Source organism: Hypanus sabinus, chromosome 23, assembly GCF_030144855.1.
Source record: "Hypanus sabinus isolate sHypSab1 chromosome 23, sHypSab1.hap1, whole genome shotgun sequence".
NCBI lineage: Eukaryota > Metazoa > Chordata > Chondrichthyes > Myliobatiformes > Dasyatidae > Hypanus > Hypanus sabinus.
The window spans coordinates 52814975-52827270 of NC_082728.1; the positions used below are offsets into that span (position 1 = coordinate 52814975).

At 43.3% G+C, this 12296-nt stretch overlaps 1 protein-coding gene across 1 annotated transcript in view; it reads left to right on the plus strand.

Annotated features, from left to right (window-relative positions):
- The window catches only part of LOC132380192 (caskin-2-like), a 287298-nt gene that overhangs the window by 48915 nt on the left and 226087 nt on the right, over nucleotides 1-12296 (plus strand). The gene's annotated exons all lie outside the window — the stretch shown is intronic.

Below are 12296 nucleotides of genomic sequence, written 5' to 3' on the forward strand. Positions count from 1 at the left end.
TTTTGTTTATACTTTGACGTTTTGTGTTTCCTTCTAGCCAGGCAGGTGAGTCAGGTCTTGGTGGGTAAATAAGCTTGGGAAACAGTAAACTCTCAGCCCTTTGAGCCTGATCTGTTCTTTAATAAGATTACAGATGATCTGTTGACATCACTTGTTTATGTTGGGCACTCTCCTGCCTGCGTTTGGAGGATGCATTGGCACTTGGCTGGGAAACTTTTGGCTTTCATTCCCAGCCCGTCTGCAGCAGTGGTGAACTGGCAAGTTCCACCTCGTTCACAGGGCAACAGCTGAGAATAAAGTTAACTTTGATTTTATGGTCACACGTGCAATTATTGCATGCACAGGTGCAATGAAAAGCTTGTTTGTAATCGTCACAGGCACGTCACGTCAGGCCAGCAGCATTCACGAGAAAAAAATGTAAACAAGTTGTGCACAATTTTCACAAGAGAACACAGTTGGAACAAAAATAATCTGTCTGCTTTAGTTAAGAGGTCACAATTTGATTAACTGTAACAGCTGGTTGGTGGTATCTCCTGCTTGAAGATAGCATAGTTGAGGGGAAAATGCTGCTTCCTTTTTTAAAAGGTCCAGCTGGTCAGCATGGGCCAGTTGGGCTAAGGGGCCTGTTTGCATGAGGTATAACTTTGGTGCTACTTGGTGAAAGAATCCAGAGATAGGGATTTGGTCCTGAAAGTTCCTTATAGCTCAGTTGTTGAACTAACCTTCGGAATAAGGTACTGTATATCTGACAGGCTCCGGAATTTCCGATGGTGGCCATTTGGCTGATTTACCCTGAGGTGCTTTGGAGGCGAATTGCAGAAAGTATAGAAGTAGCCGTCTGGCAATGGGGAAGCCATTGAGTTGAGTGAGGCAGGCAGGATTTCTATAGTTGTGGGTAAAATGTGAAGGGGGTTTGTTACAGAATAATGTGGCATGGATGAAGGCCCTTTGTCCTTTGTCCATCAGCCACACAAAGGCATTATCCATCATTACAGACTATCACCACCTGAGACATGCCCTCTTCCCTTTTATTTGTAATTTATTTTTTTATTGAAGTTCATCAAACAAACATTTCCATAAGATGTAATTCAGACATCATACATATATATCATATATATCACAAAATCTCCACAGAGTATTTATCTGGGGTTTACACTTATAGAAAAGAGTGGAAAGAAAAAACAAGCAAAAGGAAAGAACTGTGTACAAGTAGGGAGTGATTTTTTTTTTACAACAGATTCATTGATTTGTGAGAATAAAATCAGGCCTATGAGGCATTATGTAGTTAAACCATTTTTCCCAGTATGAATCAAATTGTTCCAGCTTATGATTAACAGCTGCTGTTATCTTCTCCATTTTGTAAATGTCCATTGTAATTTCTATCTATGTATTTAAAGTTGGGCTCTCCTGTGATAACCATTTCCTAGTAAGAGTCTTTTTACCAGCCACCAACAGTATATTCATTAAATATTTATCTCTTTTCAACCATTCTTGAGGTATATATCCAAAATATATGATCTTACTTTAAATGGGGAGGAGATACAGGAGCTTGAAGACCGACACTCAACATTTTAGGACAAGCCTCTTCCCCTCTGCCATTGGATAATAAACACTACCCCACTATTCCTCTTGCACGCTATTTATTTTAGTACTTTTATATCTTGCATTATATTGCCGAAACAAAACAATAAATTTCATGCCATTTGTGCTAATGAACATGTTTCTGATTATGACTCTGTTTTTCACTAATCCTACCTTCATCCATTTTATACTCCCCAGACTCTGCTGCTCGCTTGCACATTAAAAGACAATTTACTGCTACCAGATAGCTGGCAATCTGCATGCTTTTACAGGATGTGGAAAGAAACTGGAATGCCCACTGAGTCAATGGCACTGGCAGCACCAGAGATCAGAGCTGGAGTGTGAACTGGTGCATGTAGAAGGTGTGATGAAGACAATGGCATAGTGTGCAGCAACTGTGTGGGGTGCAGGGGTCACCACGTTACCATAGATGTATGGCCTTGCAAACAAAAAGACAAGACAAAGCCTTTGTAAGATTCAAGCATTGTTATAAACTATTGAGATCGCTGTCCCTTCTCCCATCTTGTGCTGGTATTTAATTGTCCAATTTTGTTCTGTAATGTTTGGGTCTGTGAGGGAGAAAAAAACTCCTCTGTTGCAATTATTTATCTCTTAATGGAACCTTTCAGTTCCTGCTATGGAACATTTGAGTCACATTAGTATTTGTGTTTTGGTTTAAAAAAAACAATTTATTACAATTGCCCGCAGTGCGTTTAGCTGCACTCACAGATGGTGAGGGCTGCCTGTCTCTGCTGAAAATGTAATGAACAATGTATTCCAATGCCTAAACCTTTCACTTTCTCTATGATCGTCTTTCACCGGTTCAGTGTTTGCAGGTGGTTTAATTAATTGCTCAGAAAAGATTTCCTGTGTTCACCTGCACTCTTTGTTAATTTTTAAGCCTTAATCCACCCAGCTCTTTCTCTCTGAATATACACTGAGCATATTCTATCAAATGAGAAATGAACTCCTTGGTGGTCATAGTTTAAAAATAAATAAATTATACTATTTAGTGAGAGGGATGAGTAGTTCTCTTCTGGTTTTGTATATTAGTTGCAAATCACAAAGCCATCACTCCGGAGCTGCTTATGGGCTCTTGCTGTGCACAGTAAGGTTCTGTTCTGTACAGCATTCACTGAACTTCGGTAACCTCCATCTAGTATGGAAGCAGCTAAGCAAGTTCCAACAAAGGGCTGTGAGGAGTTCCGACCATCCATCAGGGATATTTATCAGGAATGCTGTGTACACAAGGCCATCAAGGATCTCACCCATCCATCCAGCATCCTCTGACTTTCTGCCATAAGGCAGGAGACTCCGATGCATAAAGACAAGAACAGTTGGGATGGGAAACAGTTTCTTCCTCCAAGCCATTGGGCTTCTGAACCCCCTGCCACATCGCAATCAACGTGTCACTGGTTAATCTGTCTCTACCTGACAGTATTCAATTCATGCACTTTACATTGTTTACTTATATGTAAGTCATCTGCAGATTTTATCCTTGCTTTCCTAAATTGTGTGTTGTGTGCTCCTGTGCTTTACACCCTGGTTTGGAGAAACGGCTCATTTGACAGTACACTACACATGTTGCAACTCTACAAATCTCTGGTGAGACCACAATTAGAATATTGTGTTCAATTCTGGTCACCTCATTATAGGAAGGATGTGGAAGCTATGGAGAGGGTGCAGAGGAGATTTACCAGGATGTTGCCTGGTTTGGAGAACAAGTCATATGAAGCAAGGTTAACAGAGCTGGGACTTTTCTCTTTGGAGCGTAGAAGAATGAGAGGGAACTTGATAGAGGTCTACAGGATTATGAGAGGCAGTACCTGTTTCCCAGGGCACCAATAGCAAACACCAGAGGGCATATGTACAAAATTAATGGAAATTTAGGGGAGACATCGGGGATAAGTTTTTTACACAGAGGGTTGTGAGTGCCTGGAATGACTTTCCAGGGATGGTGGTGGAGGCTAAAACATTGGGGTATTTAAGAGCCTCTTGGACAGGCATATGGATGAAAGAAAAATGGAAGGTTATGGGGTAGTGTGGGTTTAGTACTCTTTTTTAAGGATTATATGGGTCGGCACAACATGGAGGGCTGAAGGACCTGTACTGTGCTATAGTGTTCTATGGTTCTATGGTACCTGGATATAATTAAAGGACAGTAACTTGACTTGAAAATGTTAGAATCCTCTGGATGTACTAAGATTATGAAAGGGCATGGAAAAATGAAAATCAGATTTATTTTGTGATGCAAAATAGGACCATTCAGCTCATTCTGGCTCCCAGGCAATCTTTGTATTTTCTCTTTCTCACAGGCCTGTCAGCTCACCTTTGATTGTTTTTGCCATTAATCTCTTAAGGGATAGAGTACCAAGGACCAGTTGACCAAGCAGTATGTTTCTGGGATGTGAGAGCAAGCTGGAGCACCCAGTGAAAGCAGTACGGTCAGAGAGAGAAGAAACCAACTATGAAAATGCATCACCTTCTACCTGAGGTCAAGCTCTCAATCCGTAGAGCCACAAGGCAGCACTACCTCTCTTACACCTACGTGCAGTCGCTTGCAATCCTGAAACCTCCCAGGAAGTGGGAAGGGAAATTCTCCAATGTTGTTTCCTGTGGTCCTGTCTCCCAGTTTAGGGCTGCACCCAGGGAGGCAATGAATTTAAGAAGTCCCTTTACACTGCCCATTCTCCAAACCTGAAGTTCAAAGTAAATTTTATTATTAATGTGTATGTATGACACTACACACAACCCTGAGATTCATTTTCTTGTGGGCATACTCAGCAAATCTATAGAATAATAACTACTTAACAGGATCAGTGAAAAATCAGCTAGAGTGCAGAAGACAACAAACTGCAAATGTAAGTATAAATAAACAGCAATAACAAGAACATGAGATAATGAGATGATGAGACCTTGAAAGTGAGGTCACTGGTTGAGATCATTTCAATGATGGAGTAAGTGAAATTATCCCCTTTTTTTTGCAAGAGTCTGTTGGTTGTGGGGTATTAACTGTTCTTGAACTTGGTAGCGCAAGTCCTGATGCTCTTGTACTTTCTACCTGATGACAGCAGCAAGAAGAGAAGGGTCCCAGTCTCATTGAAGTTATTTCAGAATCAGGTTTATTATCACCGGCATGTGATGTGAAATTTGTTAACTTAGCAGCAGTTCAATGCAATGCAGAGAAAGAAAAAATAATAATAAATAAAATAAACATAATAAATAAACAAGTAAATCAATTACGTATATTGAATAGATTATTTTAAAAATGTGCAAAAACAGAAATACTGTATATTTAAAAAAGTGAGGTAATGTTCAAAGCTTCAATGTCCATTTAGGAATCGGATGGCAGAGGGGAAGAAGCTGTTCCTGAATTGCTGAATGTGTGCCTTCAGGCTTCTGCATCTCCTACCTGATGGTAACAGTGAGAAAAGGGCATGCCCTGGGTGCTGGAGAATTTCTTTACTCAGAGAGTGGTAGCTGTGTGGAACGAGCTTCCAGTAGAAGTGGTAGAGGCAGGTTTGGTATTGTCATTTAAAGTAAAATTGGATAGATATTTGGACGGGAAAGGGATGGAGGGTTATGGGCTGAGTGCGGGTCAGTGGGATTAGGTGAGAGTAAGCGTTCAGCACAGACTAGAAGGGCCGAGATGGCCTGTTTCCGTGCTGTAATTGTTATATGGTTAAAAGAGAGTGAATGAACCAATGAGTATCCTTGTTATTCTTCTTTTGGGGTGATATGCTGTCTCTTATGGCTGGGAAACAGGTGTTTTGGCAGTGAGTTGGAGGGGAAATTCACCCTCGTGTTACCCTTAAACTTTTGCCCACTAACTCTCAATAGGATAACCCAAATGGATAACCCAAAAAGCTGAGCCTGCTCAGCTTTTAACATAACAAAGAAGCCATTTTAATTAACATATGCAGTAACATAAAGATTAACATAACAAAAGCCATTTTGATTAACATACACAGTAACATAAAGAAGAAACCCCTTACAACTGTTTGTGGTAGCTTATTAGAAGAGAAATAGAAAGAATAAAGGTATTTATATCTGTGCACTTGTCATGTTACTGTGATACTTTGTAACCTGGATGAGGAAGTGGAGGGATGGGTTAGTAAATTTGCTGATGACAAAGGTTGGGGGTGTTGTGGATCATGTGGAGGTCTGTCAGGGGTTACAGTAAGACCGATAAGATGTAAAACTGGGCTGAGAAGTGGCAGATGGAGTTCAACCTAGATAAGTGTGAGGTGGTTCATTTCAGTTGGTCAAATATGATGGCCGAATATAGTATTAATGGTAAGACTCTTGGCAGTGTGGAGGATCAGAGGGATCTTGGTGTCCGAGTCCATAGGACACTCAAAGCTGCTGCACAGGTTGACTGTGGTTAAGAAGGCATACGGTGCATTGGCCTTTATCAATCATGGGATTAAGTTTAACAGCCGAGAGGTAATGTTACAGCTGTATGGGACCCTGGTCAGACCCCACTTGGAGTACTGTGCTCAGTTCTGGTCATCTTACTACAGGAAGAATGTGGAAACTATAGAATGGGTGTAGAGGAGACTTACAAGGATGTTGCCTGGATTGGGGAGCATGCCTTATGAGAATAGGTTGAGTGAACTTGGCCATTTCTTCTTAGAGTGAAGGAGGATGAGAAGTGACCTGATAGAGGAGTATAAGATGATGAGAGGCATTGATTGTGTGGATAGTCAGAGGCTTTTTCCCAAGGCTGAAATGGCTAACACGAGAGGGCACAGTTTTAAGGTGCTTGGAAGAAGGTACAGAGGAGATGTCGGGTAAATTTTTTACACAGAGAGTGGTGAGTGCATGGAATGGGCTGCCGGCAATAGTGGTGGAGGCGGATATGATAGGGTCTGGGTCTTTTATGAGACTCCTGGTCAGGTACATGGAGCTTAGAAAAATAGAGGGCTATGTGTAACCTTAGGTAATTTCTAAAGTAAGTATATGTTCAGCACAGCATTGTGGGCCGAAGGGCCTGTATTGTGCTGTAGTTTTTCTGTGTTTCTATGTTTATTTTCCTGTGGGATCTATCTATCTATGAATCAGCTCTGATTGCATGGTGGAGCATACTGAATGGTTTAATTGGAGAGTGAGAGTGACAATGTGGAAGCAAGCTGATCACCTATTTCCAGCAAGTCCTGCATTGCTTCCTTTTTATTTCCATCAACTTGTCCCAAATTCTGCTATGCACCTCCACACTAGAGGCAAATTCCAGCTGCCAATTACCTACCAACCAGCACGTTACTGGATAGATGTGGAGAACATGCAGGCTCCACACTTAGTGCCAGAGGTCAGAGTTGTACCCAGGTTGCTGGAGTTCCGAGCCAGTGGCTGTACAAGCTCTGCCACCCTGAGTAGCTAGATTAATGTCAGAGGTGACATCAGCAATCTGGATGAAATGTTAGCATAGGTTGATTAAATGACAACTGTTGCGGGAGAGGATAATGTGAATTCAAATAATTTTTAGTTACCACTATATTCCTGCTAGGCTGAGTGGTAGGGGATTTGGAGAGGATGTTTATTGGATGGGAATTGGAGAGGTGGTTCACAGTCATAGGCTTGAAATCTCAGTATCGATGACTGTTGGAAATTAAACAAACTGTGTTGCTGGAAATCTGGAAGAAAAAGAGAAGATGCTGGAAGCAGTCAGCTGAAGAGACAGCTTTTGTGGAGTGTTCTATATGACTATAGTAGTTTAATTTTGATCCCTGTTGGCACTGTCTGAAACTCAGTGAGGCTTGGTGGTAAGCCTAGGAGTATGAGATTTACTAAATTGACTCTGTAATCTTCCAGTCCCCTTGGGTGAAGAATATTTTTGTGGACAAGCAAGGGTCAGTGGTCAGACTCCTGTTCTTGTGATAGTGTGGCTCCTTTAAGAAGACAGTCAAAATATGCGAGGAAACCTTTCACTTGTTTTCAGTTGTAATGTTGGTGGATGTTGTGTTAGTGCTTGCTCTTTGATACTGAAAAAGTCACAGCACAGATTGATATCAAGGTAGGCAGGGTTACTAAGGATTACGAATTCAAGGTGTTTAAGTGGAGGTTATTACAGATCAGTGGCTTTGAAGTCTGAGGGCCTGCAGGAGTATTTTTTTCCAATTACTTCTCAGCTGTGTATTTTAATGATGTCAAGGTTAGGGCTCAGCCTTATTTATTGTAACTTCTGGTTTCTGCTCCCTAGTTAAATGGTGGGATCAGCTTGTGTGATTTGTTAGAATGCAAGCAAGAGAGATTTTTGACAGTTTGGGGTACAAGGGCATTTTGTGGTGCGGACGACCTTGTACTTTCCCAGAGGTTTTCACTACAAGGCTTTCTCCTTGACCCATTGTAAAATAATGAATGGTGATTGCCTCTCATGTTGGATTGCAATGCTAGTGTCAACCATAATTCCTGAACTAAACCATGCTGACCAGAAAATGAAACACTAAACTGCATGTGTAGCAATCATCCTAGATGAGCACTAGCACTGCCAAAACATAGACACGTTGAGAGTAACTGAGACCACTGTAGACAAGTACTGTAGTTGATGGGCTGAAGGGTCTGTTTCTGTGCTGTATGAAACACTAGAAATTTGGGAGAAGCAGTTCAGGCAGCACCTTTAGGGTCTGTGACCTGACATTAACCCCCCCCCCCCCCACCCAACTGCAGATGCTGCAGATGCTGCACAAGCTGCTGAGCATTTGCAGCTATTTCTGTTTCCATTTTAAGCTGATCATGGCTTGCTGATTGAAGTATGGCTTGAGGAGTGGGAGGGGAGGAGATTTAGAAGAGAATTCCAGAGCTTCCAGCTGGAGCAGCTGAAGGCATGGCTGAGGCTAAGGCATCCAAACCTGTGTCGAGAGGCAGGGTTGGAGCAGGGCAGACTGCTCGAGGGATCAATGAACTAAAGGTTGGGGCATAATTGTATTTTACTTCTGAGGTGGTGTGAGACAATAAAAGGGCAATGTGCTCTCTGCCTTGTCATTCCTTTCCTCTTGCTGACCTGGTCTATGTGCCCTGGGTGATGGGGATCCTTAATGATGGATGCCACCTTTTTGAGGCATCACTGCTTAAAGATGTCCTGGATATTTAATGCAACTTTTCCAGAACATTCCTAGAGGCTGTGGTCTGCCGCTTTGCATCAAAAGCATTAGTGCTTCATGGCTGCCCGTTAAGGTGAGTAGGAGAAAAGGGAGGTGCAATGTGAGGAAGAATCAGTCAAGTTGTCAGTTAAAAAGATACTTGATGCTCAATGCTGTTGCACTGAATGGAGGGCTGTTTCTTGTGGAGTGGGTTGGGGTGATTGTGATGAGGCAATAAATGAACCCTGACCCAAAAACACCACTGCCTGTTGGTTTTGCTCTGGAGCTGAGGGCTCTTTCCTGGGAGAAAGGATGGGAATTCTAGAGAATTAATGCTATCATAGAGAAACTCGCTGCTGCCATCAGGTAGAAGGTACAAGAACCTCAGGACTCTTGTGTCACCAAGTTTGAGAACGATTATTACCCCTTTTGAATAAAAGATGATAACTACACTCACATTCCTACAACTAATGGTCTCACTTTAAGGACATTTTATCTCATTATCTCAGGTTCTTGTTATTTATTGCTATTTAGTTATACTTACATTTGCAGTTTGTCTTGTGCACTATGATCTTTCATTGATGCTGTTATAGCTACTGTTCTGTCAATTTTGCTGAGTATGCCCACAAGAAAATGGACCTCAAGGTTGTATGTGGTGACATATGTAACCCCCTGGGTCGCCTCAGGCTCGCTCAGCTCAGAGCATTGCGTCCTCTCTCTCGACCCCCTCGCGCCGATCTGCCCAAAAGCCCGTCAACAAAAGCTTACAGACTCAGAAGAAAGAACATTAATCCCCATTTGGTTTACAAAGGAATACCATTCTCGTTATCAGTAAATTAGCATTCCTGCTAGTTAACAAAAAAGAAGAAACCCTCTTTACACTCTCCCTCCACCAAATAAAAGTCATGTCCTCATGACTACTAAATAACTCGCCACCTTTCCTGCCAACACACCGTAACCCAAGCACAAACAGTGACATCTCCTCCCCACACAGTAACCCTCACGCCCTGTTCCTCAGGCGCTACTTAGGCCAACTATCTGGGAGTTCCCTAACCCTTCTGAGACCTCCGTACCCCCTCACCTAAACCCTTCAGGCTCGGACACAACTGGGGATACCTTGGGCCCACTACCAACTCCTCTCTCAACCTCTCACTCATGCCCCACACTGCACACAGCTAACCCTCCCCGCTACACCTGACTCAATGGGAGAAGGGCCAAAGGTCTCTTCCTCAATCGAGGGAAAGTCAGCAAAAGGCAGCATGTACCACACATCCAGCACATCATCCATCGAATCTGTATTCTTCCTCATTCCTGTGATCGGTAGCTGCTGTTTGATCTTCTCCAAACGGAAACACGTGGCCTGCACTGCTCCCGCAGTCTCTTCAGCCTCCTGTTCAGTATTCACTGCACTTCTCTCCAGCTTTTTCTTCCTCATGACTTCTTCCAGATCAACTTTCAGGTTTTGCACTTCATTTGAACTGTCGATGGTCATCTTCAGGTTCCCTTCAAGCTTCCGCTTCTCTCTGCTGAGATTTGTCTGTAATTTCTTCACCTCCGCAAACTCCCCTCTCCGGGTTCTCAGTTTGCTATTACCCTCAGTCAGACAACTTTCTTCATTCTCTCCAACTTGTAAGTCTTCCGAATGGTTCCAGATCACTTTCTCCAGTCTCTCCGTCTTCATATCAAACTTGATTCCGTAGAGACAGTCTCTCACGAGCTGCGACCTTCGCCAGCCCTGGCACGTGTCCCGAAAACACTTTAACTTGGTAGTTCTCAGCTGCTCCTGCAACGACCTCACTTCATATTCTCCTGAGGCAAATCCAAACACCAAGAGATCATCCACATACACCAAAACTCCAAACGCCTCCACATCCCCTATGGTCTTCCACCTGCCCAGCAGGAAGGTTGCAAGGGCTCCAGATATGCCCTGTGGCATCTTTTCGGACCCGAAGACTCCTAGGGAATTTATAACGGCCGTCTTCTCCTTGTCGGCCCCACTCATCGGGATCTGGCAACATCCACTCCTCAGATCCAGCACCTTAAACCATTTCGCACCACTCAGACAGACCATCGCCTCTTCGGCCCTCAGGGCCATATTCTGGTCACTGACAGTGCGCTTCTTCAACGCAATATAATCCACACACACGCTGCCTACATCTTCCATGGCTGTAGGGGCCAGTCGCCGCAACCTCTCTCTCTCTCTCCCCCTGGGTCGCCTCAGGCTCGCTCAGCTCAGAGCATTGCGTCCTCTCTCTCGACCCCCTCGCGCCGATCTGCCCAAAAGCCCGTCAACAAAAGCTTACAGACTCAGAAGAAAGAACATTAATCCCCATTTGGTTTACAAAGGAATACCATTCTCGTTATCAGTAAATTAGCATTCCTGCTAGTTAACAAAAAAGAAGAAACCCTCTTTACACATATGTACTTTGATCAATTTACTTTGAACTCTTTCATATTTTAGAAAATATGTGACTTTATGATGCTTAGGGCAAATGACACCAATGCAGAGAGGTGAGATGCTGCTATCATTAATAGAATACGCCCTTCCTTAGACTGTGTATGTGTGTGTTTAAGCAGTTACACTGATTCATTGTCCATCTCAGTTAGGTACATGGCCTTCACATTGCCTTCCTCTTTATTCCATCTCTTCCCACTGTATTGTTGGATGCCATCACTTGGTGCAGCAGTGATGTCTCCTAATTGCCCAGGTGCAAGTCTCCCCTCTTGTGGTTTATCCCTTAAACTATGTCCTGCATTCTACTGCTTCCCAGTTTAATCCTACACTGCTTACGATGGTGCACACCTAGAAAAGGGCATCGTCTCAGAACATCAAAAACCCTTCCCAGCCATTGGTCTAGCAAACTCGAGGAAATCTGCAGATGCTGGAAATTTAAGCAACACACAAAAAATGCTAGTGGAACACAGCAGGCCAGGCAGCATCTATAAGGAGAAGCACTGTCGACATTCCGGGCCTAACGAAGGGTCTCATCCTGAAACGTCGACAGTGCTTCTCCTTATGGATGCTGCCTGGCCTGCTGTGTTCCACCAGCATTTTGTGTGTGTTAACCAGCCATTGCTTACTGGGTGATGCTTGAAATAAGGTAGTTAGGGTACACAGCAAGGCTTGGCAATTGGAACCATGACAATGGCCAGAATCCTCCCTGGATGAAGGGCAATACTGGACAAGATTTCCAGTGTGGCTGTTCAGAATAACTGCATGGGGTCTTTAATACCCACTCATGAGGGGTGATGGGGCTTTGGTCCTGAAGAGTTACCACCCTCAACTTTAATAGAGATTAGTGGCCCATCTCTTGAATGGAGTTGGACATGCAGTCATTTGAAGGTGCATGATGCCAGGGGGCCCAATGCCGAACGTTGGGATGATGATGCCCGAGACCTGAAGGCAACCCTAATGTTTCCCAGATGTACATTAGTTGATTAGGAGCTGAGAGTTTCGTTTCAGGATATGGCCCCGTGACTTGATAAATTGAAGCAATTTTCAGCTTGAAAGGGCACCTGCTGGGTTTATTGGATTGCCAGGGTGAATGTGTCTCTGTGATTGAGCTGAGATCCTGGAGCACTAGGGAAAGGCTGTTTAAACCAAAGTGAAAATATTTTTAATTGTGTGTTTAAGTC